This window comes from Heterodontus francisci, unplaced genomic scaffold (genome assembly GCF_036365525.1).
Source record: "Heterodontus francisci isolate sHetFra1 unplaced genomic scaffold, sHetFra1.hap1 HAP1_SCAFFOLD_106, whole genome shotgun sequence".
Lineage (NCBI taxonomy): Eukaryota > Metazoa > Chordata > Chondrichthyes > Heterodontiformes > Heterodontidae > Heterodontus > Heterodontus francisci.
Window position 1 is genome coordinate 2477536 of NW_027140940.1, and position 10578 is coordinate 2488113.

The 10578-nt window shown below is 43.6% G+C and overlaps 1 long non-coding RNA gene across 1 annotated transcript in view; it reads left to right on the forward strand.

Moving 5' to 3' along the window:
- LOC137361429 (uncharacterized) overlaps positions 1–9821 on the forward strand; it is a 48269-nt gene extending 38448 nt beyond the window's left edge. Inside the window, exon 3 of the long non-coding RNA XR_010972205.1 lies at positions 9691–9821. This is a non-coding gene — a long non-coding RNA (uncharacterized lncRNA). The remainder of the gene's footprint in view (positions 1–9690) is intronic.
- The last annotated feature ends 757 nt before the right edge of the window (positions 9822–10578 follow it).

A 10578-nucleotide genomic window follows, 5' to 3' on the forward strand; every position in this document is an offset into this window, starting at 1 on the left:
CAGTGTCTCCTAACAGAAGCTAATGTGAGAGATTTCTTACCTTAAAAAAGCAGCACTCTGGGGAGAGGGAGAGAGATCTCAGCAAGTCATCCAGCTGACAGCTTTGAAAGCAGCCCAGCCAAGGCAGATGAACCCTGCTACACCACAGCACAGAATTTAAAATGACCATCAACTCAATTCTGAAATCTGAACCACCAGAAAATATACAAACATCTCAACAAGTTCAAGTCTACAAGCAACCCAGGCCTGCAACTTTAAATGAAAAAGCCCAACCACCAGAGAAGTTCCAACAGGTTTACTGCAAACCACGAACACCAACCTCACTTTGACCTACTTACCCCTTTTCCTTTCTATTCTTGTGTATGAGTGTGTGAGTGAATGCGGATGTGACTGGGGTTACCACCATTTTGGGAATAGTGAAAAAATAAATATTTAATCTTTTGTGTTAACCCTGTGATAAAACCTGTCATTTATTTGTTTATTTGACCTAAAGATACTCAAAGGACTAACCCATCACTTTACCTTTCAACTGACCACAAACGTGTTTAGTTAAACAGTGGGAATGACCCACACCCCTTACCACCTGTCAGTAAGAAATTGGGGGTTTGAAGCCAGCAGCTGAACCAGCAGGTTAGACAAGAGATTTGTGGAAAATTAAGCAAACAGGTTTTCTCATATCATTTACAGCATAGAAGGAGGCCATTTGGCCCGTCGAGTCCATGCCAGCTCTCCACGTAGTTATGCTGTCAGTCTCACTCCCTGGCTCGATCCCCGTCGCCCTGCAAGTCTATTTCTCTCAGGTGACCATCCAACTTCCTCTTGAAGTTATTGATCGTCTCCACTTCCACCACCCTTGTGGGCAGTGAGTTCCAGGTCATTACCACCCTGTGTAAAAAAGTATTTCCTCATATTCCCCCGACATCTTTTGCCCAAAGCTTTCAATCTGTGTCCCCTAGTCCTTGTAACATTTGTTAATGGGAACAGCTTTTCCTTATCTAACTTATCAAAGCCGGTCATAATCATGCACACTTTTAGTAAATCTCCGCTCAATCTCCTTTGTTCCATGGAGAACAAACCCAGCTTTTCCAACCTAACCTTGTAACTAAATTCTCCACCGCTGAAACCATTCTGGTAAATCTCCTCTGCACCCTCTCAAGGACCCTCACATCCTTCCTGAAGAGTGGTGACCAGAACTGGACAGTTCTCTAGTTGGGGCCTAACCAGAGACACGTAGAGGTTCATTCTTTTCTTCTCCACGTTGGTAAAAACAAAAGACATGGCCATCTTTAATGCTAAGGAGTTGTAGAGCAGGGAGACATATCCCATAATACATTCAATTAAGTATTGAAGATTTAAAAGTTGTAGTTACTGACGTGGGAGACACTTTTATACAGAAAACAAAGAAACCTGAAATATTGAAGAGTCTAGCTAGCCATTTTAAATTTACCTCTCAACCAGAAGGAAAAAAAAAGCATTGAACTGGAGTCTGAGAAAATAATCCCAGCTAAAATTCAGTCGAAAAGAGGAGATGCAGTTTCAGAAAGAAAAAGAGGAAAGAGCGTTTCAGTTGAAAAGGGAGTAAATACAATTGCAGGAAGAAAGGGAGGTGAGAGAGTTCGAGTTAAACAGGCTGCCAGTACAAGGTGGAAATGTTACCAGCCACTCAAACCTTATCCCCAATTCGGAGCAAAATTTTGATGTTTTGAGACACTCACGGTTAGTGCCAAAATTCAATGAGGAAGAGGTCGAGTCCTATTTTAACTCATTTGAGAAAATAGCTAATTGGCTAAAGTGACTGAAAGAATATTGGACTCTCCTCTTGCAAGACGAATTGGCATGAAGAGCTCGTAAAGCTTTTTCTCTGTTATCAGAAGAAAGCTGTCTCGATTATGAACAAACTAAAACAGCAATTCTGAATGTGGACAAGTTAGTCCCTGAAGCCTGTCGGTAACAGGTTTGAAATGTTAGGAAGAGACCTGCCTGGACTGGCAATGAATTTGAAAGAATTAAACATTTGGCTCTCGATCTCTCAAGCTAAAACCCTCATGTGAAAATTTGACAGAAGTGATTTTTCTGGAAGAATCTAAAAGTAATGTGCCAACTGATATAAGAACCCAAATTGAAGAACAAAGAATTAACAGAGTGAGAGACACAGCAAAAATGACCGATTATGAATTAACACACAGACCTTAAATTCAGAATAAACAAGTAACTCTTACAGGTCAGGGAGAAATGAGATGGATGTAGAAGAATCAGAAATGGGCTTGAGAAAAGGAGAGAAGGGAAGGAAAAACAGATCAGTCTTCAACGATTAAAAGAAGGAACCAAGATGATAAACCAGTCGGTGCACGCACAGTGTGTTACCACTGTGGAAAATCTGGGCCTGTTAAGGTAGATTGGACACTGCAGTCAAGCCAGTGACTATCGCGATACAAGTTGTGAGCATGTGTTCCAATATCACACAAGATCAGGTTGGCTACAAAAAATTTTGCACAACGGGAAAATGACTCCTTTTGTATCCCAGGCACCAGGCAAAGAGATAACTATCCTCAGGGATACCAGTTGTCTACAAACACTGCTGGTAGTAAAGATTGCAAAAATGCTGCACGAAAGCTGAACAAGTACCATTGTATTGGTAAAGGGCCGACCAGCAAATGCTTAAAGGTTCCCTCATTTAATGTTAACCTGCGAAGTAAGTTGGTCACCAGTGTAGTGATGGTTAGGGTCATTCTGAGCTTACCAGTGCCGGGGTCGACCTATTGCTGGGCAATGACTTGGCAGGAAGCACAGTATTTTTTCCAGAAGGTCCAGAACAGTCCACGGAGACTGGGGAAACTGAAGTGAACAAGCAAATTTCTGTGCAGCTGCTGTGGGCTGAGGAAGTTCCAAAATTCCCACAGGGGGTCAATAAAAATTAAAGACACTAAAGGAAAGCCAGTAGAATTTAAAAAGGCCAGGATGGAGCCAGTAGAATTTAAAGGAGCTGTGATAAAAGCAGCAAAGATTGAAGGAAAAGTGCCAGATATATGGTGAGCCGAAACCTTCTTTAAAGATTTAAATAGGGACAAAGAAAGTTGCCAAACAGGCAAGTCAAAAGTGAGGGAGCTGCCTCATCTAGCTTAAGTGCCACAAGGAAGTGCAGTGGAAGCTGGACAGCCACCTGCGAACAATAATATCCCAGAGGGCATGGGTCAGGTTAAAGAAAAACCCATCCCCGAGGTAAAGGAAAAGGGAAGGTAAAATTTCCTGAGGTAAGCAGCATTTGTGAAAGTCACAAGAAAACTAGGAGTGAGGTCAGTGTGGATTTGTCCACTGAAGAATCAAACAATCAGTTTCTAAATCCAAAGCTAATGAAACCCAGCGATTAGAATCCACTAAGGACAAAGTGCAGGAGGAGAATCCCTATGCTTCACTGGGGCTAAAAATCAGTTTATCAACCGAGAGATGAGTTATCGATATGCTGGAGTTTGAGCTACTGAGTCCATGTGTTGTGGAAACAGCAGTTAAGGGGTTAAAGTCTGTACAGACAGTATCTCTTGCCACCAGCCAAAAACAATGCAGTAACAGAAATTTCCACATTACAAACCTTGGCTCAGAAAAGAGGTCCCTGCATCCCCCTGAAAAAAAATGATCACTTCAAGGACTCAGGAGCCAAAATTGAATTACTCTTCAGGCAAAACCTCACAAACAACGACATGTTTGATATTAAAGTTCCCAAAGTACTACAGATGCTAGAGTAAAACCAATTCTGTTTGACAACACGTAACTCGGACTTAAAGGCAAGAGACAATTCACAGCACCAGGTTTAAAACAAATTCTGGGGCTACATTTAGATGTGAAAGGAATTTTAAGTATAATTGTGCCTCAAAGAAGGGGATGATCTAAAACACTGAAACAAGAAATGGCTGTTAATGCCAGCTGTAGCAGTTGGAAAATTGAGGTGTGGGTATCATGTGTGCAGTCGTGTGACCCCCATTCCTTCCTTCCTTCCTCCCTCAATTGAAAATGTAGAACTCAAATTGAAGACTTGTATAAAAAAAAATCACTTTTCCACCGAGGATCAAACAGTATATGTATTCCAAGCTAAGCGGTGTCAATTACACTCATCCTGAACCGTCAAGAGACATTTTTGAATTGTGAGAGATTTTTACCTTCGAAAGCCAGCCCTCTGCAGAGAGACAGAGATTTCAACAAATCATCCAGGTGACACCTTCGAAAGCAGCCCAGCCAAGGAGGACAAACCCTGCTGCACCACAACATAGAGTTTAAAGTGACCATCAACTCAAAGAACAAAAAGAACAGTACAGCACAGGAACAGGCCATTCGGCCCTCCAAGCCTGCGCCGATCTTGATGCCTGCCTAAACTAAAACCTTCTGCACTTCCGGGGTCCGTATCCCTCTCTTCCCATCCTATTCATATATTTGTCAAGATGCCTATTAAACGTCATTATCGTACCTGCTTCCACCACCTCCCCCGGCAGCAAGTTCCAGGCACTCACCACCCTCTGTGTAAAGAACTTGCCTCGCACATCCCCTCTAAAGTTTGCCCCTCTCACCTTAAACCGATGTCCCCTAGTAACTGACTCTTCCACCCTGGGAAAAAGCTTCTGACTATCCACTCTGTCCATGCCGCTCATAACATTGTAAACCTCTATCATGTCACCCCTCCACCTCCGTCGTTCCAGTGAAAACAATCCGAGTTTATCCAACCTCTCCTCACAGCTAATGCCCTCCAGACCAGGCAACATCCTGGTAAACCTCCTCTGTACTCTCTCCAAAGCCTCCACATCCTTCTGGTAATGTGGTGACCAGAATTGCACGCAATATTCTAAGTGCGGCCTAACTAAAGTTCTGTACAGCTGCAGCATGACTTGCCAATTTTTATACTCTATGCCCCGACCGATGAAGGCAAGCAAACCGTATGCCTTCTTGACTACCTTATCCACCTGCGTTGCCACTTTGTGACCTGTGGACCTATACGCCCATATCTCTCTGCCTGTCAATACTCCTAAGAGTTCTGCCATTTACTGTATACTTCCCACCTGCATTAGATCTTCCAAAATGCATTACCTCACATTTGTCCGAATTAAACTCCATCTGCCATTTCTCCGCCCAAGTCTCCAACCGATCTATATCCTCTGACAATCCTCATCACTATCCGCAACTCCTCCAAACTTTGTGTCGTCTGCAAACTTACTAATCAGACCAGCTGCATTTTCCTCCAGATCATTTATATATACTGCAAAGAGCAAAGGTCCCAGCACTGATCCCTGCGGAACACCACTAGTCACATGCCTCCATTCAGAAAAGCACCCTTCCGCTGCTACCCTCTGTCTTCGATGACAGAGCCAGTTCTGTATCCATCTTGCCAGCTCACCTCTGATCCTGTGTGACTTCACCTTTTGTATCAGTCTGCCATGAGGGACCTTGTCAAAGGCTTTACTGAAGTCCATATAGATAACATTCACTGCCCTCCCATCATCAATCATCTTGGTCACTTCCTCAAAAAACTCAATCAAATTAGAGAGACACGACCTCCCCTTCACAAAACCATGCTGCCTCTGGCTAATAAGTTTGTTTGTTTCTAAATGGGAGTAAATCCTGTCCCAAAGAATCCTCTCTAATAATTTCCCTACCACTGATGTAAGGCTCACCGGCCTATAATGTCCTGGATTATCCTTGCTACCCTTCTTAAACAAAGGAACAACATTGGCTATTCTTCAGTCCTCTGGGACCTCACCTGTAGCCAATGAGGATGCAAAGTTTTCTGTCAAGGCCCCAGCAATTTCTTCCCTTGACTCCCTTAGTATTCTGGGGTATATCCCATCAGGCCCTGGGGACTTATCTACCATAATGCTTTGCAAGACACCCAACACCTCCTCCTTTTTGATAATGAGATGACTGAGACTATCCACACTCCCCTCCCTAGGCTCATCATCCACCAAATCCTTCTCTTTGGTGAATACTGATGCAAAGTACTCATTTAGTACCTCGCCCATTTCCTCTGGCTCCACACATAGATTCCCTTCTCTGTCCTTGAGCGGGCCAACCCTTTCCCTATTTACCCTCCTGCTCTTCATATATGTATAAAAAGCCTTGGGATTATCCTTAATCCTGTTTTCCTATGACTTTTCATGACCCCTTTTAGCCCTCCTGACTCCTTGCTTAATTTTTTTCTACTGTCTTTATATTCCTCAAGGGATTTGTCTCTTCCTAGCCTTCCAGCCCTTACGAATGCTTCCTTTTTCTTTTTGACCAGGCTCACAATATTCCCGCGTTATCCAAGGTTCCCGAAACTTGCCAAACTTATCCTTCTTCCTCACAGGAGCATGCTGGTCCTGGATTCTAATCAACTGACATTTGAAAGATTCCCACATGTCAGATGTTGATTTACCCTCAAACAGCCGCCCCCAATCTAAATTCTTCAGTTCCTGCCTAATATTGTTATATTAGCCTTCCCCCAATTGAGCACCTTCACCCGAGAACTACTGTTATCCTTATCCACAAGTACCTTAATACTTATGGAATTATGGTCACTGCTCCCGAAATGCTCCCCCACTGAAACCTCAACCACCTGGCCGGGCTCATTCCCCAATACCAGGTCCAGAATGGCCCCATCCCTAGTTGGACTATCTACATACTGTTTCAAGAAGCCCTCCTGGATGCTCCTTACCAATCCTTCCCCATCTCAGCCCCTAGCACGAAGTGAGTCCCAGTCAATATTGGGGAAGTTAAAATCACCCACCACCACAACCCTGTTACCTTTACATCTTTCCAAAATCTGTCGACATATCTGCTCCTCTACCCCACCCCCCCCCCCGGCTGGCTGTTGGGAGGCCTGTAGAAAACCCCCAACATCGTGACTGCACCCTTCCTATTCCTGAGCTCCACCCATATTGCCTCGCTGCACGACCCCTCCGAGGTGTCCTCCCACAGTACAGCTGTGATATTCTCCTTAACCAGTAATGCAACTCCCCCACCCCTTTTACATCCCCCTCTATCTCGCCTGATGCATCTAAATCCTGGAACATTTAGCTGCCAATCCTGTCCTTCCCTCAATCAAGTCTCTGTAATAGCAACATCATAGTTCCAAGTACTAATCCAAGCTCTAAGTTCATCTGCCTTATCTGTTATACTTCTCGCATTGAAACAAATGCACTTCAGACTACCAGTCCCGCTGTGCTCCGCAACATCTCCCTGCCTGCTCTTCCTCTTAGTCTTACTGGCCTTATTTACTAGTTCCCCCTCATTTATTTCACTTGTTGTCCTACTGTTCTGGTTCCCACCCCCCTGCCACACTAGTTTAAACCCTCCCAAGTGACGCTAGCAAACCTCGCAGCCAGGATATTTGTGCCCCTCCAGTTTAGATGCAACCCGCCCTTCTTGTACAGGTCCCATCTGTCCCTGAAGAGATCCCAATGCTCCAGATATCTGAAACCCTCCCTTCTACACCAGCTGTTCAGCCACATGTTTCGCTGTACTATCTTTCTATTTCTCGCCTCACTGGCATGTGGCACAGGGAGTAATCCCGAGATTACAACCCTCGAGGTCCTGTCTTTTAACTTTCTATCTAACTCCCTAAACTCCCCCTGCAGGACCTCATCACTCTTCCTGCCTATGTTATTGGTACCGATGTGTATCACAACATCTGGCTGTTCACCCTCCCCCATCAGAATGCCCCCTGTCCGTTCAGAGACATCTTTGACCCTGGCACCAGGGAGGCAACATACCATCCTGGAGTCTCTTTCACGTCCACAGAAGCGCCTATCTGTGCCCCTGACTATAGAGTCCCCTATAACTATTGCTCTTCTGCGCTTTGTCCCTTCCTGCTGAACAACAGTGCCAGCCGTGGTGCCACTGCTCTGGCTGCTGCTGTTTTCCCCTGATAGACCAACCCCCCCAACAGTATCCAAAACAGTATATTTGTTCGAGAGGGGAATAGCCACAGGGGATTCCTGCACTGACTGCCTGCCCCTTCTAGCGGTCACCCATCTATCTGCCTGCACCTTGGGTGTAACCACTTCTCTAAAACTCCTGTCTATGATGCTCTCTGCCACCTGCATGCTCCTAAGTGCATCCAGTTGCCGCTCCAACCGATCCATGCGGGCTGTGAGGAGCTGCAACTGGGTACACTTCCTGCAGATGTAGTCGTCTGGAACGCTGGAAGTGTCACGGACCTCCCACATCTCACAGGTGAAGCACTTCACCCCTCTAACTGACATTTCTAGCACAAATTAATAAGTATTTATTTATCTTAAATTAATTTATTAAATCCTTACTAAATTGTTATAACTATATGGTCCCTTGTGCTAGATTCCTACTATAAATATTAAATGCTAACTAAGTACAGTAATCTCCTCCCTCTGGTTTAGTTACTCATTTATCAGTTAATTAAGGTTTTAATCTATTTTTATCAATTTTTTCAAATTCAGTAAAAAAAATTCCCTACCAGCCAATCAGGTCACAGATTTCCTGTGACATCATGTTCAGTTTTTTTTTACCAGAGGTAAGTTTTTTTTATACTTACCGGTCCAGAACACCGCCCTCTGAGTCTTCTCCCAGTCAGCTGTGCTCTTTGGAAGCTCTGACCGCCCCTCACTCTGAGGACAGGTAGGAAATGAAAGGAGCTCCTCGCTCCCTCCTTCCCGAACTTCCTCACTGACCAAACTTCCACTGTAGTACTCCATTGCAACACAAGTCAGCACTCCAATGCAAAGAAAGTCAGCACTGTAAGGTGGCTCACTTTTATACTGACTCACTCTCGCCCCCTGAAAACTGGTTTAAACCAATTCTCTAATTAACGAGGTGCAGCTGCAAGCAGAGCCTGAGTGAACCCTGTTTAAAGCTGGTCGAAAACTCACCTTCCCCAACCCTAACAGCAACTGTTAAGTTGATCTGCGAAATAAAAGACAGATTAGATTTAAGATAAACTCAAGTCTGAAATCGTAACCACCAGAAATCCTACAAACATTTCAACAAGCTCAAGTCTACAAGCAACCCAAGCCTGCAACTTTAAAAGAAAAAGCCCATCCACCAGAGAAGTTCTCACAGGGTTACTGTAAACCACGAACACCATCCTCACTTTGACCTACTTACCCCTTTACCTCTCTATCTATCTATCCCTGTGCATGAGTGTGAGAGTAAATGTGGACATGAATGAGGTGACAGCCATTTTGGGAATAGTGAAAAAATATTTAATCTTCTGTTTTCAACCTATGAGAAAACCTGTCACTTGTCTGTTTATTTGACCAAAAGACACTCAGAGCACTGGCACATCACTTTAACCAAACACATTTTCGGTCAGTTGGAAGGTAAAGAGTGGGAACCACCCACACCCCTTATCACCGGTCAGTAACCACTAGAATCCCCAATCACTTTCTCCAATTTCTTCAATACTTTTCCCTGAAGGGTTTGTGAATATTGAGCATTTACCCTACCCATGTGTAGAGTGTTTATAAGTATGTAAGTATCTATCCAAAGTAAACATTATTTTCCATTCATGAGCACAATATCCGAACACATTAAGAGACATCTTTGTTGAGATTTATAGAATGTAGCACATGTGGTATATCTGGGTTTTCAGAAGATGTTTGTCTCAGTGAAGGTTGTAGCCGTTTGTTATAAGAGGAAATGTCACATTCTGGATAGAATGTCGATAATGTGTTTAGTTTTCTCCATTTGTGTTCACAGATCCGAACTCCACCATCAATGATTTCTTCACAAATTACGACGATTACCAGTTGTTCAAGTTGACAAAATTCTACCGGGACAGACTAGAACAGGCGATTGAAGAAGGAGTGGACGGAGTCAGCTCATTGTTAACATATGAGAGACATTTCAGTGGACAAGAACATCGGGTAAGTGAGAGGGACACAGAATGAGTTTGGATTATTTAAACACCACAGAACTAACAGGATATCAGATTTTACAATCATAGAATGTTACAGAAGAGAAACAGGTTAAACAGGAAAGAAATGGATAAACCTGAACATATTATGAATCTGAAACAATGATATGAAGAGGTGAAAATACCCAGCGGGTATTACCGGCATTTCAAGAACAAAAACAAAAATCTTCAAATGGATAAAATGTGAGACCCAAACAGGGAAACTAACCAGAAGCCAGCGATGGGGATTGAAAACCTGATGTTGTGCAGGGTTTATTCTCCCCCACACATCACCAATTCCAACTTCAGTGCAGGCACAATCTGGACAGTAGAACTTGCTGTGGAGGGTCACTCCCCGGAAGAGCACTTTAGAAAATTCCATACAAACAGCGTGTAATGTTCTGTTAGTTCCTTTTAATGGAAGAGAAGTAAATGGGAATGAAAATGAGACAGGGTATATAATGGACGATGGATCTGCTACCACCTGCACAAGTTGAAAAACTATTCTAATCTCAAGCATCTGTTTACCACCCATTAACATTAATATCCACTCAATCTACTCCCAGTTTTATGATCATTCTCCATACTCTAGCTTTCCTACTTCTCCACACACCAACAGAATTCTCATTAATAAACATTTGCCCAGTAGTTTTTGGGAGTAAATTATGCTTTTTAAACACATTGTGTGTATG